The sequence below is a fragment of the Pelecanus crispus genome, chromosome 7 (assembly GCF_030463565.1).
Source record: "Pelecanus crispus isolate bPelCri1 chromosome 7, bPelCri1.pri, whole genome shotgun sequence".
Classification (NCBI taxonomy): Eukaryota; Metazoa; Chordata; class Aves; order Pelecaniformes; family Pelecanidae; genus Pelecanus; species Pelecanus crispus.
Window position 1 is genome coordinate 44,512,812 of NC_134649.1, and position 19,688 is coordinate 44,532,499.

Sequence of the window (19,688 nt, forward strand, 5' to 3'; positions counted from 1 at the left end):
GTTATTTCAAAGCAAAATAACAAGAGACTGCAAGGAAAAGATAACCAAATTGCATCGGCTTCCTGGGGACAAATCAAATTAACTCAGCGTCCACAGTTTGGACAAAGCTAAAGGTTCAGAAGCTGACTGGAATTATCCCCTTATAAAGGTTTCTTTTTTTTTAACCAGAGGGGAAAAGAAACTGAACTGAACAGTTGTAGCATAAGCCTCAGTGAGTACCTCACTCTTCAGATACGTCTGAATGGTTCTTGTGCTTTGCTGCAGTGCTCATGGCTCCTTCAAAAAGATGTCAGTGTTATCTATGAGTTAAGTAGTAGCTGTTTTCTGGTTTATAAAAGATGTTTATGGAGGTGTCTGCAAACTTTCAGCTAAGTCATGAAAGTCATATCTGGAAGGCACTGTGGGTTTGTAGTGGCCAGGGAGAGGGACCAGAGCCAAAACTGGGACAGGAGTAGTTCAACCATGTTCTTTGACTCTCTAATTTCTCTTCTGCTCTCATGGCAAAAATAGATAAATGAATTGGCCCCCAGTGCCCCGAATATCCTAGTAGCTCTTGTGAAATCCTCTTAACGCTTGGCATGCATTGTAATGTGAAATAATGCACAGCAACGCATGAGATAACTCTGCATGTTAACTTGCATTATGGCATGCATAACTTTGTTCCAGCAGTCAGCTTTCATGAATCCATGCTCTGGTTCTTCATAGCCCCAAAGCGTTCTGTTCAGTCTCTACAAGTACACTTGTGTATGCTGCCTGCGGGGGAATATCTCACAGCTGGGTTCTCACGTGCAGTCAATAGATGGAGAAATAACAATCCAGCCCTTCCTCTCTCCTTATCTCTTTGCAGCATGTACCCCCCTCTCTGCCTCTTGAAGGGGGAAGACATAGACCAGCAAATCTTGAACCTCTCCCATTTCTTAACACCTAGTTAAGGTCTCACATGCCTCACTGCTGATTTACGTGTTTCTGTACTTTACACAAATAATAATGCAAATATCCACTGTAAGAGGCAGGTATTTATTAATTTTAGCTAAGTTTATGTGATCAAGCTACAGTTTAACAAGTTGTTGCAGGAGCAGCACAACTAACTGATTTCTAATTTGTCTCTCCATAGCAGATTTTCTGAAGCACAACAAAGGTTGTGTTTTATCAGCTTTCCCTTATGGGAGGTAGCAGTGGGATCTCTTTCCTTATTAGCTAACTGATGGCACACAAAACCTGTACAGACTTTTTACATCTTTGAAAGCTTTGGCCCTCCACAAAAAGTAATTTAAACCAGATACCATCTCAGAAGTTGAGGTGTGTGTGCTAGCAGGTAGTGAGAGTGATCGAGCGTATGTACAAAACCCTAAATACTGTGTTTCCTCATGGAAAAAATGTTAAAAATCCCCACTTGGAGAACATTTGGCTGGGTTTGTTTTCGAAGGGCTAGGCAGCTTCCTGCATGTCATCAGCTTTGAGTAAAGAAGGCATAGATGTACCTGAAGAGGAACAAAAGGGAAATGGCCTCAGGCTGCATCGGGGAGGTTTAGATTGGATATTAGGAAAAATTTCTTCATGGAAAGGGTAGTCAAGCATTGGAATAGGCTGCCCAGAGAGGTGGTGGAGGCACCATCCCTGGAAGTGTTCAAAAAATGTGTAGACGTGGCACTTTGGGACATGGTTTAGTGGGCATGGTGGTGTTGGGTTGATGGTTGGACTGGTGATCTTAGAGATCCTTTCCAACCTTAAGGATTCCTAGTTTTTACTTCCATTAAAAAATAATCCAGCCACCAAGCTGGGAAACATGAAATTATTACTCTGCCCTTAACTGGTTTAGTGGTGGACTTGGTAGTGTTAGGTTAATGGTTGGACTGGATGTTCTTAAAGGTCTTTTCCAACCTAAATGATTCTATGATTCTAGATAAAGCATGATGTCATACTCTTTACAGTACATGAGTGATGGTGAGGCCTTCCTAGTGTGGAAGGACCCTTGCTGCGTTCAGTTCTATAGAAGTGGGTCACAGGTTTCTCCTACGTCCTACCACTTTCTGCGGCTGTGGACCAGGACGTAGCCTGGCCCCACAGCCACAACAGGTTAATGGGACAGGAGGCTGTGTGCCCTGACAGCCTCAGTTATCGTCTTTAAAGTGTGGGGTCTGACCTGTTAAAAGTGCTTATTTAGATCTTTAAATGTCACTGAGTACTAGCAATGATAACATACCTGTAAAACAACCAAAATAGTACCAAATAAACCCATTTAAAGGAATGCTCTCTGTGTTCCCATGTCTTGTCAGACCTGCACATGACCTCTGTTCTGCAGCTCTTACTGTCACAGAAAGCTGGCAACGTCCGGTCCAAATGTAAGAAGTATGAACTGTATGCTCAGTTTGTGCCAAATTTTGATTCTCTCTTTTTTTTTAATGATACATACATAGTTTTTGATTATCTATAAACTCAATTCTAAATTTCAATAGATTAATTAATTTGAAGTCAAGATGGTATGTGATACATCAGCTGCAGAAAAATATTTGCAGATAAATTTTGAATTACTTTATTACCTTCCAGTTTGATTATGTTCATATTCCTTCAGTAACAGATTTCTTCAAACATTGAAATTCAGGGGCAGGAATATTTGGTGAGCATCAAATTAACCTTCTCCCACAGCCAATAAATGAAATGTTTAAATTGTATTTACTTTTCAAATTTGCATTTTGTTTTTCTTAAACAAAAGAAATAAAAGATGTATCACATTTTACATCAAAACTAGTATATGGAGAGCAAGTGTTAAGAAGAAAGAACCATCTGATTAGCCATTCACATTTCAATTTTTCATAGGCCAATGAAATAGTAAAGGAGAGTTTCTGCTGCTTTTGCCCATCTCAACCACTGATGGAGGTGACCAAGTTTTTCCAAAGTGATTTTTGAAAAGCAGTCTCAATAGTTTGAATTGCTATTGCGTCTGAAGCGCATACAAATGGTCACAGCCCAATAGCTATCAGCAGAAAACCTTCATAATTTAGGCAATTGCTATTGACACAGAGGTGGAAGGAGGGACAATACAATTTAAGAGGCAAATTCATGTTTTGATTTGGTAAAGCACCAGCCTAAAATGGCTCAGAGCCAAGGGAACTATCAAGTGTTTGCAAGCAGAGGAGAAAGCACATTTTTGGAAGAAAAAGACCAGCAGTATAGAAGCTACTTAATTCTAAAAGTCTAAAGGAATTTCACTTTTGCAATGCCATGAAGTTTTTACAATAACATTATTCCTAAAGGTGTAGTGTTGAAAGAAATTACTCCCATGAAATCTAGGTCTGGTGTGATTGCAGCATCTTCAATAGGCAGCTTCTGATGACCTCCTACGGGACAGAGCACAGGGGACGCCATGCATCTCAAACAACCTGTAATGAATTCTCATAGCACCTATAACAGCATTTAAGGATTTATCCCTTTTAGGAGACAGAAAAACACCAGATATGCTTGTTATATTTCTGGTTATAAAACATTTTTAGAAAGAATAACTGGTAGAAGCCATGACCAGTGAGGTAGAAAGAGCTGGACCATAAGATCCATCAGACCAAGGTATGTCCAATTGGTATTCTCTCCCTGACAGTAAGTTAATGGTGGACACCTGGGGAGACAAGAACAGAGCTAGCTGTCAACACTCCCCAGTCTCCAGCAATTTGCAATCTGCAATGCCAAAGGTGGCATCTTTGTATTTAATAGCTCTCAATGGATTTCTCCCAAGAATTTATCTTGCTGTCTTTTGACCATTGGAGACTTTTTAGGCATGCTGTTACTATTGGCTGGTAGAAAATCCTTTGAAATGGGAGGTGTGTTTGTGTGTCCTGCATTTGTGAGAAGAACATCTGAGCTGGCTGCAATAGCACTGGTAGCAGCCTTTCTTACTAATGTAAACTAGGAGTTAGTGCATGGTTTTAAGCATTCGTTGTGTCCTTACAAGGAAAATACTTTTGCTGGGGCAATATGAAATATCATGGATGACTGCATGTGGCTACAAGGCAGGAAATATGGGCTACAGTAGGCGCTGACTTGCAAAGTTAGCTTGGATGAATCATTTTGCGTTTTGTCTCTGTTTACCTTTCTGCTGAGTTTTCTGCTCAGATTGGATGAGAACATTACCCTGGCCCACCTACAGTCAGGTTTTTTTCCTGTTTTTTCTTGTGCTTTGAGTAGTGCGTTGTGGTGTCTGGATTAAAACATGGATTATAAACACTGCAGGGGAATATTTTTAAATCCCCCAACTGGGGATTTGCAATGCAAGTCTTGTGGAAACATTCCTACTGAAATTGTGTTATATAAACTTCTGCAAAGTTGCTCACTCATTAGTCCGAGCCAACGGTTGGGTTACGGGCAAGAAATTCAGGAACTTTCTGTGCCCCCTCCCCTCACTTCAGGGTGCAATTTACCCCTTGATAAGTGTTGCCATGGCCTGTGAATCCCTTCATTTCTTCTTGAGTGATCAAAATAAGTCTGACGCAGGATTTTAGGTGACCCAGATGCCATACAAGAGAATTTCAGCCAGAAGGTTAAAATTGCTATAGCAGCATGGGCAAAGATAGGGGCTCTCTGTATGCAAATTACCCTGGATGAGAGTGGGAGCAGAGCCTGCAGAAACATGTAGTGAAGAAAGAATAAGTTTATATGTACAGGGAAGAGAGGGAGGAAGGAAAAGGCACATCTGACAAATAATTTATTTAACATCCACAGAGATCTGAGAGGGGCCAGCACTCCAAGCACTGCAAATGGGGAGTTTGCCCTGAATTTGTCCCTGGTGGGCGAAGGGCCATCCCTGTTCGTGAAAGGTTAGTTAATGTGGGATGTGGTTGCCTTTGGATGTAACTTGAGGGGTCAGATGGCAGAGGCTGTTGCAAGTTAGAGAAAGGTCTTGCATCTGAGGATACAGCCTCAGATCTCAACCTTCGATCTCAGCTGCATCTGGGGTGGGGGAAGAGTTCAGCACATTTAATAGTGGATAAAGAAGATCCAGATGTGACCAATGAATAACTAACTCTAAAAAAGAAATAGGAATAAAGCAGGAAGCCTATAGGGAATGGTGGATGGAGAAATGGGAAGTCTAGACATGTATAACTTCACAAAAAGGAAATAGGGGTAAAATGAGAGAGCCTACAAGTGAATTTGAGTCAGACCATGGCTATACAAAGGCAACTCTCGGTATTTTCCTTTGCTACAATAAAAGGGGAATAAAGAGGTGGGAGTTTCAAAACTTTCTGGGTAAAGCAAAGATAAAACCTGTCAAGGATGGGGTGAGATGGGATGATCTCAAAGAGCTGGCAAATTAAATTCCATGCACAATGCAACTGGAGAACATCAAATGAAATGTAATGTCTCCATTTAAATAGGACCTGGAAAATTCTAGGTCTGTAATTGTAGTTCTACTTCAGGAGTGTGGCAGTGCCTGAACAATTATTGAGGAGAAAAACCAAGCGTGCTCCTGGAGGCAAATGGGCATTGACATAAAAAGCAAGGGCTTCCCAGAGGACATCAAAGAGTTTAGAGAACAGTTATTAAAAAAATCAAAAGGTAAAAGATTTCCTTGAAGTAGATATTGGAGAAGGAGCTGCTATGGTGCCACATGGAAATTAAGAGCAAACCTATAGAAAATTGGGGGCTGGCGCAGGGCAACTTTAAGGTGACAAAGACATGGCTAAGAGGGTGGTAATGGAAGGGGTAACGCCCCAAGAGAGAATGCTCCTGTGCCCTCCTTAGTGCTGATGTCCCCACAAACCATGGGGGTGCCACAGGAGAAATGAGGGGAGAATGTGAATGTATCACATTGCTGTCTGTTCATTGCTTAGGCTATTAAACTCCGTTAAAATAGTCTCTAAAGTTAGGTTCCTCCAAGTTAGCCTCTAGAAGCCTTGTTTCACAATCAGGAAAGGAAGAGTTGACTGATGTGATTTTAATTTTTTAGTCTATAGTACATTTTCATTTAACTTCAGTTCCTCTCTTTGGTTTTCTGTATTACATAAGAATTAGCCTTGATATAGGAAAGCTGGACAATGAAGCTGATACCATAATCTGATTTTATGCTAATGTCTTCTCAATAAATCCCCCATTACACAGAAAATGAAATTAAATGAACAAATATGTTCATAATGTGAGACTTTTAAAGGTGGTGTACAATTAGTCACAGTTTTACAAGCAGAATGAATTAGTGGTAATAAAAAATAACCTTTCTTGTTAATCCCTGAAAATATATTTAAAGTTCAGGCTCAACCTTTTTAAAGGACTGCCAAAAAGATTTTAATTTGAGGGGCCTGAGAGTTTTTGCATATTCTAAACTTTGGTAGATTATGAATACCAAATATAATGTTAAATAAGGAAATGTGTCCTCATTATGCTCACCCCTTAATCAATTTTATTTTGTCTAAATACAGAACCTCTAGGATATGTCAATATTTTTGGGAGCTTGGAATTCTCCATAATATTTGAATGGCCTAAATTGGGTAGATTTACCACAAATGTGCAATGAAATGAATATTTGATAAGTAGTAAAAGCTCTCACGCATCTTGTCAATGGACAGTCATTCCAACATCACCACTGTTACTCTTTAAATTGGGTTTTCTTTTAAAATCCCACCCACAGTAATGAAGTATAGTTAATATAATTCTAAAAGATTATTATTTTTTTTTCTATGGAAGAACTTAGATAATGGGGGATAATAGATTCTGCATCAGAATAAATCATTCCATGTATTCTGGATGCCTGTAATGGAAAAATAATGTTCCACAAATTTCTATTGGACAATTTTAATATAGAACAGGAGAGAAAACCCAACAACTTGCCACCCTGGATGTTATCCAGGTAGAAATTGGAGTTCTTCAAGACTGGATTTATTAAATACTAGTATTTGGGACTAATGTTTCCCCCAGTTACAACTGGGTTTTGCTCATCTGCTTTGGACAGATGTCTAGGGCGTAGGGGTTTTCTTTTATGTTAAGAGTTGAGTAGTTCTTACTCAAATGTCATTTCCCAGGTGGCCCTCAGAGCAACTAAATGAAGAGTGCAGCAGCTCTTGGCCCATATAAAGAGTGCTTTCGAGTGAGGGTACAGGCTGACATGGGTTTCTCTACCTGCCCATTTCCGTGCACAGCAGGTTGGCTTGCTAGCCAGAACACAGCACGACTTTCACGTGGCTGCACAGGTCCTGCCCCAGACTTGCAGGCACATGGCCACCTCAAAACATGAGCAGTAGTTGTGCCTGCTTGCATTTGTCTGTGCAGACGTACCTGTGATAATCCTGGACAAGCAGTGGAATAAACTGACTTTAATTAGAAGGGTAATTGGGCAAAAGGACTTCTTTCTCCACACCTTCCTCTCATCTTCCAGTGAGGATCCTGGGCTATAAATGGTAATGAATCCTCACCTTGGTCTCAGTGGAGCAAAGCTTGCAGCCACTTGTGCAATGCAATAGCTATGTGGTGCTAGACTAGATCTGACCACACATCCTTCTCGCGTATGGTGGCTGGTAGTGGATGCTGAGGGAGGAGGATGAGAATGAGACTGAAATGTGGTGATCCTTCTCCAGTGGAACTTTTGAGGGCCTCCAGAACCAGCAACACCTTTGCAACACTGAACATGGGCTTGCATAAATTCACCTAAAATGTAAAAGGAGGTTAACAGTCTCAGTCTCTGATAAAAAAGACAGTGAAGAAAGTTTACGATAGGAAAAAAGCAACAATTATCTTCAGGGGCAATTGAAAATTTTCAGTGGAGGTCTGATGAGTGTTTTGCAAACGGCTTCCTAAACTCATCCCTGTATTTCCTGATGTATGTGGAAATCTTGTCCAAAAGCAATGTGGTATTCTCCTTGGTTGGGGATGTTTTCCCTTTCACAACTTTTAGTTGCCACCAAAATGATGGGCAGTGTGGACATGGGTGTGCTGGTTCTGGCTGGGATAGAGTTAATTTTCTTCATAGAAGCTAGTATGGGGCTATGTTTTGGATTTGTGCTGAAAATAGTGTTGATAACACAGGGATGTTCTAGCTAGTGCTGAGCAGTGCTTACGCAGAGTCGAGGCCTTTTCTGCTCTTCACCCCACCAGCGAGCAGGCTGGGGGTGCACAAGAAGTTGGGAGGGGACACAGCTGGGACAGCTGACCCAAAGGACATCCCATCCCATACCATATGGCGTCATGCTCAGCGTATAAAGCTGGGGGAAGAACGAGGAGGTGGGGAGACATTTGGAATGATGGTGTTTGTCTTCCCAAGTAACTGTTATGCGTGATGGAGCCCTGCTTTCCTGGAGATGGCTGAACACCTGCCTGCCCATGGGAAGCAGGGAATGAATTCCTTGTTTTTCTTTGCTTGCGTGCACAGCTTCTGTTTTACCTATTAAACCATCTTTACCTCAACCCATGAGTTTTCTCACTTTTACTCTTCTGATTCTCTCCCCCATCCCACCGGGGGGAGTGAGCGAGCGGCTGTGTGGTGCTTAGTTGCTGGCTGGGGTTAAACCATGACAACGGGTAACCAGGGGAAGGTAGGTACCCTGTTCCCATGGTCCTTGTTAGGGAGAGGGGAAAAATACAGCTTCTTTACCTAGGTGAAGTAAAGGCTAAAAGGGACATGATTACTCTCAGTAAAACCATCAGAGGATAACATCAGGCAAGAGAAAGCCTTTAAGCTGTATAATGCCATCAGCACAAAAACATTATAAAAGAGAAGCAGATAAACTTAGTTAGATGGTATGTTATTAACAATGAGAAGTGGGAGGGTCTGGGACAACGTCTTCATGAGAAGAGTAGGGAATAAACGCTTACGGCAGTTTGAGAGTTTGCAAACCAGATCTCATTATATTTATACAGTGTTCTTAAACTGGCTTTCAGCTCCTTGTCTTAACGCCTATGTTCAGTTCACAATCTGGGGGTGCCCCAGCATGCTGCTGAGGTTGGAGAAGAGATAATGTGTCTTTGTCTACTGCACATGCAACAGTTGTCCAGACACAGGGGGAGCTTGAAGCCTGTAGCGTAAAGGCCCTATATGAGTGTTATCACTTAACAGCTGTAAAAGTAGATGAAAGAAAGCATGAATTCAGGAGTATATCTGTAGGCACATCACTAGCTTAAAATAATAGTTTCTTTCTCTACTGTTCTAGCGGTGTCATCCTACTTGCAGTTTGAATCCAAACTGCGTCTCTGAAGAGGCAGTGGACTCTCAAACACATGCAAATTATACTGTACTTTTCCTATGGGTTTTTTTTTTTTCCTTTTTTTCTGCAAGATAAGCAAAGGTCCCTCTCTCCCTCGTTAGCTGACTACTGCCTCTGAGGTTCAGCAAAATGTGTCCAGCTGATATCTGGGTCTGCTTCTTCCCATTAGCTCTGATGACGCCTTCTCCTATCAGCTTCCCTTGCTTCTGAGTTTGCAATATATAAAGGCAATAAGCCACCTTTTATCCGCAAAGATGCAGGTGTACCTACCTGGCACCCTTTGCTGTGGGGCCTTCTCCTCTCCCCTCTGATTTAATGTCTTGACCTTGAGAGGAGACTTGTGGATTAACTCCTGAGAGGCACGTAGGTTTTACTTTTTTTCTTTTTACCCTCATTTTATTTTAATGGCTGGGAAAAATGGGAAGAATGCAAATGAGTGAATGCCCTCTTTGATCTGTGTTGCTCCTGAGCATAATCTGCTAACCTGGCAGGCGCCAGCACAAGAGGAATTGCTGCCCCGAAGTAGGAAGAAACTTCAGCCTCTTTTTGCAAGCAGTTGCTCGCAGTTTGCTTGTTGGCTTGGGGGAAGTGAGCAGCCAGGACAGCCTCATCCCCCTGCAGAACAGGGGAGCTGGATGCACTATGGGGCCAATCGCCTGCTGCTCAAGTCATGGGAATTATTCTTTTAAGCAGGGATAACCTGAGATCATAAGGTTTTCCACCCACATCTGAAAAATACACAATGAAGCATTTATCCTAAAAACGGTACAAATGTGGCACCTGCTCTCTGGAGGGACAGGCTAGCAACTGTGACAGGGCAACCTACAGAAGCCATCTCCTGAGGTGAGGCACCAAGCTACCCAGAGAAAATGGAGGCATTAACTTCAGTTCTGAATGAGGTCCATCCCTGAACACAGAAGCAATGGGAGGATTTTGAGGGTGTGTATTTCAAATACATGTGGGAGGGCTGGACAGGGTTATTGGAGAGGGAAGGGTGATTTTGGTTGTGTTAGAATTGAACAATAGAACTATTAATAGCCAGCAAAAGATCAAGGCTTCAAGAGTGGGTGATCCTCTGTACCTCTAAATTATTTTACTAGACTTTAAAATGATGTCTGATTACATCATAGCATATTCCGTAGAACACACATATCCTTTGCTCTGCAGGACACCGGGAAGGGGATTTTGCTCTGAAATCTGGATTGACCATGTCTCCTCCTGTCACTTCAGACCTGGGCTATGTACTGCCTGATGGCGGATGGGGCTGGGCAGTGGTGTTCGGAGCCTCCATCTCAGTTGGGTTTGCATATACCTTTGCTAAAGCTTTCACAATCTGCTTTAAAGAGTTCCAGGCTGTTTGCAGCATTTCCTACAGCCACATTGCCTGGATAACATCCATCATGTGTGCTGCCACCTATGGAGGAGGTAAGTGAAGCAAGACCATATCTTTCTTTGGAAAAGAGGAGGTCAGATCTGTACACTAAAAGAGGAGGGGAAAATGTATTCCTTTAAGAAAGTTCTTGGAAAGCCCTAACTGCAAGTTTGGGGCTCTGTTTTCTGATGATGTACATTGGCAAAACAGAGAAAACCAGTACTGCTGAGTATTTTATTGACAACATATATGATGTCACCAGTTCTTGTTATTTCATCATACATCTTGCTATATGTGGGTGGAGGCTTGGCCATGGTGGAATTCTTTGTGTCTTGGACAGTTATTTCAGCATATTTAGTATTGCATCTTTTGTTCTGTTCATATTCTTGGCTTTCTTTTTGAAACAAAAAATGTATTTCTTGCACTCATGATTGTAGAGAACATGCTGGAAACTCAAAACCTGAAGTTTTGCTGATGAACGGGCATGGCATACATGCATGTAAATCCTTGAGATAGCACGTAAATATGTTTTTATATATTCCCTAATTCTGTTGCTAAAATCCTGCTGCAGGTCATTTATTAAGGGATGATGTTTTAGATTTCTCTCTGCAGAATCTTTCTGAAAGGAGAAATGTGTCCACTGGTTACTTCAAGTTAAAACGTTCACTGAGTACTTGCACCTTGGCTGCAAAAGTTGCCGTTGTGCAAGGGTTGTGAGAAAGTATTGTTTGTCCTCATAATGAAATCACCAAGTGGATATTCTCAGAGGGATGTTTGCCTCAGATACTGAAGCCAGGCATCAGTCTGCCACGTTGATCTGAGTAGCTGGTGTGTATCTTGCTGTTAATAGTTAGTAGGGGACCATCTTGCTCTTAGGTTGCTGGTGCCTGTGAGGTGCGGCTGCTGGAGGTTATTGCTGAGCATTTAGCAGACCCTTGGTTCTTCTTAGCTTGTTTTACAAGGGTGAAATGTAAAGAGATTAACACTTAAGAACACAAGAATAGCCACACAGACTCACACTACCCAAACCTGTATTCTTCCTCAAACAAGGTCAGTGACACAGACTTTGGGAAAGACTATTACGAACAAGTTGTAGATAGAGGGATCCTCTTGGTACCCCCTCGCCCTCAGGACGGTGCGGTTTGGAGGCTTCCTGGGTCACACACTACAAACGTCAGGGTACACACCCTGTGTACAGAAGTCACACGTACTCATCTCGTGTACTTTAGGAACTGGTTTTACCTGGCAATAAAAAAAGAGCTGTTTTGTCATCTGATATGGGATGGATTAGGGTGAAAGGAGAAGAATCGTTTAGGTTGAAAAAGACCTTTAAGATCATCCAGTCCAACCATTAACCTAACACTACCAAGTCCACCACTAAACCAATTAAGGGCCAAGTAATAATTTCATGTTTCCCGGCTTGGTGGCTGGATTATTTTTTAATGAAAGGAAAAAGTAGGAATTATTAAGGTTGGAAAGAACCTCTAAGATCATCAGCCCAACCACCAACCCAACACCACCATGCCCACTAAACCATGTCCCAAAGTGCCACATCTACACGTTTTTTGAACACCTCCAGGGATGGTGACTCCACCACCTATCTGGGCAGCCTGTTCCAATGTTTGACCACTCTTTCCCTGAAGAAATTTTTCCTAATATCCAATCCAAATGTAACAACAGGAGGGTGTCTGTGTAAGCAGGAAAATACGAGATTCTGTGAAGCAAGGTGACTTTTCCTTTTCAGCATTGCATTTACCTTTACACAGACTTTGGGCTAAGAACTCGCTGCTGGCAGGGGGTCCTGCCTGTCCCACCTCTCCTGGTGTTTTCCCAAACACTTGTGTTTATTGCTTCATGAGCACCTTTCCTCTTTGGGGGTCTGTCCTGTGGTGTGGTAGCTGTTGCTCTTCACCTCACTCAGTTTTTAAATCACTGTAGCATCTGGGTTAAAAAAAAAAACAAAAAACCCCCCCCCAAAACTATGAAGGAAATAGATCTTAAAAAAGAAGTCTTAGGAAGAATCTCTGTGTAACGATTATAGACTCTTTTAGAATTAAGGAAGATCAGTTATCTCCCCTGTTCTTGCAAATGATTAATAATTCTAAACATTTCCCTGTCATGTTCTCATCTTTCAGTTGTTGTTTCCAGTAAATGGTGTTGGCATCTCCATAGATCTGAAATCAGCAGCATGCTAATAGTAATAGAAGAGGGAAAGGCAATAATAACAGATTTAGGAGTTTCATCTTGGGGAATAAATATCTTTGAGTGCATAAGTAATTGAATACTTAGCTTGATGTTCCTTTCAGCTACACCAGCATAAATCTAGAACAATTCTGTAGTATCCAGTGAAGCTGCATGCTGTGTTTGAGAGAGGAGGAAAGCACCAGCAAAACCTGCCCAGAGTGGTTGAGGGCATGCAGGGGATCCCTTCAGGGAGAATGACGCCTTTAAACACTAACTTTATTTTTACAATATTCAGAAATGCTACCACTAACTGTTTACAAAGTAGTCTTTTTAACAGCATGTGTTTCTTAGCACTAGAGTAATTAAAAAAAAAACAACAAAACCAAACTTCCACAAACATTAACATTGAATATCGAATATTGTTTCTGGGTGAAACTTTGGCTGCACTGAAGTCAGCAGGCACCTTGCCATCACCTTTAGTGGAGCCAGATTTCATCTTTCAGCTGCAAAGTTTGATCTGCTGTTCTATAGTGCTAGAAGCCTGGAAAAATTCAGCTCCAAGCATGGTATTTAGGAAAGGGGGCTGAGAACTGAATGAAATTTTAGGAATTAATTCTGTGTATGTAAGCACTCGGTTTCAAAAAGGTCTCCAGGAATGTTAAGTGATGGAGTGCCCTATAAACACGACCTAGATAATACGTGCATCTTTGAAGCCTGTCTTAAAAGGAATCATTTCTGTGGCACTTAGGGGGCTCTTGGGAAGGTCAGCCTGTAAACCCAGGATTACAGCAAGCTTGAGCAAATACTGCACTTGGACCAAAAGGCTCCTCTTTTTGATCTTGTGGGGTAACATGGATGTACAGTGTCAAAAGTTCAACAAGCTCCTAAAGAACAATCTGTGTAAGACCTTGAAAGTTAATACTAAAGCATCGTGCTTGATCTGCTGGACAACGGTCAGCCAGAAGGGCAAAGCGACACAGAAAATGCAGGCACAGGAACCCGGCTGAGTTTACCTACAGTAATATTGTGTATTGCATCACCCTGTGTTAAGGGCACAGATGGTTATACACAGCTAGACACACTGCGTGATTGATGAACTAATCTCTTCCCAACTTTGATTCTGTTTCTTGTTACCGTACCCCAGCATTAACTACATTTGCAAGGTAATGAAGGAGCTTTCTGGGTTTTCTCCATCCCATGAAGAGGAGCTGGTTATGCGCAGAGTGGCTGCAGACTTTATCCTGCAGTCCTGCTTCCCACCCGCTCTCTTGCAGTGTCTAGCAGCCTCACTGCTGACGAGAGCTGTGCCGTGTCAGCCAAAATTGGTTTCTGCTTGGTGCATCCTTGTCCTCGGAGCAAATCAAAGGTGCTCTACATATATGCAGCAAACAGCACTGACTGCTCCTGGAATGCTACAGTCCTAGAGGAAGGTTTCTGGGGGAACTCACAGCAAGAGCAGAAGCCCTCATGGAGTTACGATCACCTGTCACAACAGTTTTGTTTGATGGGGAACAAAACCCCAACAAAGCCCCAGCTGCCTCTTTGTGATAGTTTTCTGTAGCTTTAATTGACTATCCCTCTAATACCTTGAAAACTTGGGTGAGGTGGGGTTAATTTTGGGGGAAAATACCTGCATTATGTAATGGCTCAGAGGACTATGATCTGCAAACAACAGTGTCCCAGAGACTACTTGCAAAGCAGTGTGACGTTCACCTGTCCCCAAGCCAAGGAGCTGCTGACCCTCAATTCAGACTCAGCCCACACCGTGCCGTGCCAGCTTTCTGCTATTCTGGAGTGGGACTCACTCTTCATGTGAGTGTGGGTGGGCATCGGGGGGGGGTGTGTGTGTGTGTGTTAATGAGATCTAAAGCTCTCCACCTTGTTGAAGTGTTATTCTGGCAGCCCTGAGGCAGGTGATCCTCTTTCTGTCCTGTTGACAGCTACTTGAGAGTTTATTTGTGGCAGGACAGCTTTGGAGATGGGCTGGAGACATTGGTGGTCTTCTGGACCCAGCTGTGCCACAGCTATTTAGGGCCATGCCTTGGAGAAGGTGCTTGAGGAGGGGCCAGATGTGTTTGGACCCTGCAGCCACAATTTGTTGGATTAGTTTTGACGGTCTAAACTGCGGATCTTTGCTACCCTGGTTCCTTTTCACTGCAATGAGTAAGGAAACTCACAAGAATATCTCCATCAGAAGCCACAGGAGACCTGTGGGCTCAGTGGAGGTGAGCCCAAGCCCACATGCTTGGGCTGCAGTACACGGAGGGTACATCCACCACCCAGAAACTCTCTCCATGTTTGCAAGATGTGACCTTGTGGGTATCAGCTAACTTCATTCAGGGTGAAAAATGTAGTAAAGTAGCATCAGAAGCAAACAGGTCTAAGATACCTAGCAGGCATTGCGTGGAGTATGTGTTGGGGTAACTCAAGGCAGGGGCAAACAGTGCACTTGGAAACAACTCCAAGGATAAATCCTTTGTTGCTGTCTTTCTAGTACCTTACCATCATTTCACATCTTTGTAAGTGAGGGGATGCACAGGATCACATGAAAATAATTACCTTAATTAAAACTGGGATTTTTGCAGTGACTCTAGGTAAGTTGGCTGAAAGTGGCAGAAGATGCTCTGGGGTGGAGGAAGATGCTGCCTCTGTTGCTGGTGTAACCAGGTGTCCCCAGTGGGATCCCGTAGGCCATGACAGGCATTGGGGTGGTACCTGTGTGACACAGTTCGTGTTTACCAGGACTTCCCACCCTTAACAGGCCAGAAATGTAAGTGCTTTATTTTTTTTGTGTGCTTTTGCTTCAAAATAAGAACAGGTAGACAAAGTAGGCAAGGAAAATTGGAATAAGATGGGATACGGTACTAATTTTACACTGGCAATGCTGCAGTGCCTTTCTTCACTACATGATGTTGGTCTCTTCTCCCAGGTAGCTAGCAATAGGACAAGAGGAAATGGGCTCTAGCTGCATCAGGGAGGTTTAGATTGGATATTAGGAAAAATTTCTTCACAGAAAAGGTAGTCAAGCATTGGAACAGGCTGCCCAGAGAGATGGTGGAGTCACCATTCCTGGAAGTGTTCAGAAAATGGGTAGACGTGGCACTTTGGGACATGGTTTAGTGGGCATGGTGGTGTTGGGTTGATGGTTGGACTGATGATCTTAGAGATCCTTTCCAATCTTAATGATTCCTAGTTTTTACTTTCATTATAAATGATCCAGCCACCAAGCCAGGAAACATGAAATTGCTACTCTACCCTTAACTGGTTTAGTGGTGGACTTGGTAGTGTTAGGTTAATGGTTGGACTGGATGATCTTAAAGGTCTTTTCCAACCTAAACGATTCTATGATTCTATGTTTACCTTGAGCAAAAAGGTATGAACTCATTATCCTGTGCTACAACCTCACAGCAAGGAAAACAGGGCCTGAGTCTGGGAGTGGAGAACCACAGGGTGGGAACAGCGATGTTTCTCTCTGCACGCTCTGTCCTGCAGTAAAGAGTCCCCTTTACTTTCAGTACAAATGAAAGAGTGACCTGCTCTGCTCTGGCTAATGTGTAATTACATCTTCAACACAACCTTCTGCCCCAGCTGTTTGTTTGCCTGTGTTTGTGTGCACAATCTGAAATGCCCCCAGGCTCTGCATTCAGTGATGTTTGGGGAAAGAAACTGCAGTATTTGTGCTAATTTTCAATCATTCAGGGCTTGGCATTGCCAGACTTCTGTCATTAAAGTTAATAGCTGAATTCTCAATGCATCTTTGAGTACTTCAACCATGTTGTTTTTCCCTTTCTATACAGTCATTTTCCAAATACAACAGAGCAAGATCCTACTGGGATTAAAATGTAAATGAGAAGAAGATGTAATAGCAGAGGAATAATTTGTTTTAATTCCCCAGTGAAAACATTGCAGTTATTAGATTTAGATTAATTGTAGCCATCTTTTTTACCAACACAAATGTTTTGGTTTGGGCTGCTGATTAAACTCCTGCAACAGGGGGAAAAAAAGGAGTGATGTCACTACTTGGTTTATTTTATGATCTCCAGGAAATCAGCACATCCAGCAGCGATGCTTCATGCACCTGGCTGGTTTGATGGCATGATGCAGGGCTGGAGCCATCGAAGAGGTTTGCTGGCTCTGGAGAGAGTTATTTCATGTCATATGAATCCCTCCGCCTGCCTGGCCTCCGCGCTATTAATACTGGGGCTTAGCAAAAAACAAGTCTGACATGTCATAACTTTCTGTTTTGACCTCTCCTTGACCCCCTTGTAAAACATTACTTGGTGGAAAGCAGAGCTACAAGGCTCTGCCAGCATGCCGGGAGGTTCCCAGCAGCACCAGCACCGACATTCCTCGGCTCCGTGCGGTGTCACCCCACCACCAAGCGCAGGGACGCGTGGGGCCGGTGGCTCTGCCTGCAGCAGAGCATCTCACATAGCTGTGGAGAGGCTGTGTGGAAATTAAAAGTCTCCCTAAAATAGCCATAGGGATGTCAAGGGATACAGATTGATCGCGTTTGACCCCCGTGCCCTATTTGGAGTGTGCACGGGTGCTGTGTTGGCAGGGTGCTGCCTGCATCCCTCACACTGCTTGGTGCCCCGGGAGCTGCCAAGCAGAGTTAGGTTCTCTTTAATTAAAACTTTGAGCAGGAAAATGTTAGTGGTAAATCTCTGAATGCTGGAGGTGTTATGGCTAAACACTGAGGAATGTGTTGTACCAACCCGGAGTCGTGCTCAGCAGTGAGGAGACCGTGGGGGGATAAGGGTAGTTCTGCACTCACTGTGGAAGGAACTATTCATCTGTCCCCAGGCTTGCGTTTTGTGATTGCATCTGGTTAGGGTCCAGAGCTAAGAATTTTCCTGAATTCAAACCTTTTCCCAAGTTCTTCACTCTGAGGATGGTGAGGCGCTGGAACAGGTTGCCTAGAAAAGTTGTGGATGCCCCATCCATGGAAGTGTTCAAGGCCAGGTTGGACGGAGCTTTGAGGAACCGGGTCCAGTGGAAGTTGTCTGTGCCCCATGGCAGGGGGGCTGGAGCTAGATTATCTTTAAGGTCCCTTCCAACCCAAACCATTCTATGATTCTATAATAATCTGTATTAGTATGGACTGATCCCTTGGAAAAAGTTAAGAATATTATTAGGAACATAAATGCGTGGGCCTATTTTCAGAGGACTGGGATATCTCTCTCCTAAGGTAGATTGCACTGACGAAAGTAACAGTACCGTATCCTGGGCCACGGGAGCCAGCCCTGCGGTTTTGCGGACAATTGCTGCTTATAATCTCATTCATAAATTCAGAAGCTCCATTTTAACTGTGGTTATGGATTGAATTTCACTGCTGATGCATTTTATGAGCAAATGGAAAATGACAATGGAATAGTTTTGAGAAATGCGGATATGCTGTGGAAGTGAGAATCACCGATGCTTTGAAGAAGTGCAGAGTTACCTCTTTAGGTGCTCACTTACTTGAAGCTGTTTTGATGCAGCAGAGCTAGGAATGGATTTTTTTCTTTAATGTGGAAGCAATTTCTAAAGCCTTTAATTGACTTTCAAAGACTCAATGAAGGAAAAACACCGTTGGGGTTATCGAGTTGTAGCTCCTACCTTTGGCTGCAATAAAATGCCTTGCGTAAAAGGCTTCAAACAAAATTCTTTCCAAATACCAAAGTGGTCCACTGAGAATAAATAGAAATGCTTTCCATTCTCAGGGGAGCCCAGGTTTTTTTTTTTTCCCTATTTTTTTTTTTCAGGAAAAGAAAAACACTCAAGTTGCCAACACTAGTCACTTTTTTTTTTTTTGTTGACCTTGTATTTTAAATATTGTTTATCCAATCTCAGACTTCCAGTAAGTGAAGGACGTTAGTTCATTTGATGTAAAAATCATAACTTCAAATGTCTATGGGAACTGTCACAGAAAGCTTTGCAAAGATCGGAAAATGGGCTCTTTTGGGGAGAGAGGAAGAGTTTCAGATTCTGCCTTGCTCCCGGCTCCTTTTCCCCCCCTGGCCCCTCTTCTTTCAACAGCTCTAGAGTGGAGCGCTGGGAATACAATAGCAGTCACTTATTTACTTGGAGGACTGCGATAGGGAAATGAGTCATTTGAAAAGGCATTTTGCAATTTTAATCAATTTTGTTGCCGGCTTGCCAACAAATTAAAAAACCTGCCCTCCAGGAAGCGTCTGCTGTCTGTGGATGAGTAAGCGGAGCCTGGCTCTGGGGGGGCTGTGCTCCCAAAATGGAGGGGGCGCACTCACATAGGCAGCTACTGTGAGATGAGCCCAAGTCTACCCCGCTTACTGCGAAGTCCTTTTTGACCTCATGAGCCCAGGATTTCTGCTGTCAGTCTCTCCTTCTGCCCTCAGGCTGTCGTGCTTTTTTTGTGAGCACCTCTTCAGAGCAGCAACACGAGGGTAAAGACTAATGTATTTCAGACATCTTTAGAAATAATTTGTTCCCCCTCAATATCTCCTGCTGCAACCACTTTCCTGCTTTAGTTTTGAGTTTGCCACCAGTTTGCATGAACGTTTACCCAGAAGGTGTCGTGCCAGCGTTTGCTGCAGAGGAAATTCTTCAACATTGCACCAAATTTAGCATTTCTGCAGAAAGAAACTGTCCCATCTTCCAGCACAGGTCATGCCTGGAGTTGTAGCTGCTTCTTCATCCCTCTGTTCCCAGGGGTTTCCATCTGCCCTCCCCACCCTCCGCACTGATGCTAAGAATGTGCCCAAGTTCAATCTCAGATGTGTTCATTTAGATTGGTTCCAATTTTTTATTTTTGGCAAAACACAGAAGCCAGCTGCTGAAACAAACTTAATTCCCGTTTATCAGAAAAACTCCACTAATCCAAACCCTCATCCCTCTGTAGCAAAATAGGAGAAAACAGCCCTATCCCCTTGGCCATCCCCTTGTTCAGCTGCAGCCAAGGTTTTCGTGCTGGAGAGACTTTAATTGTCTCCTGC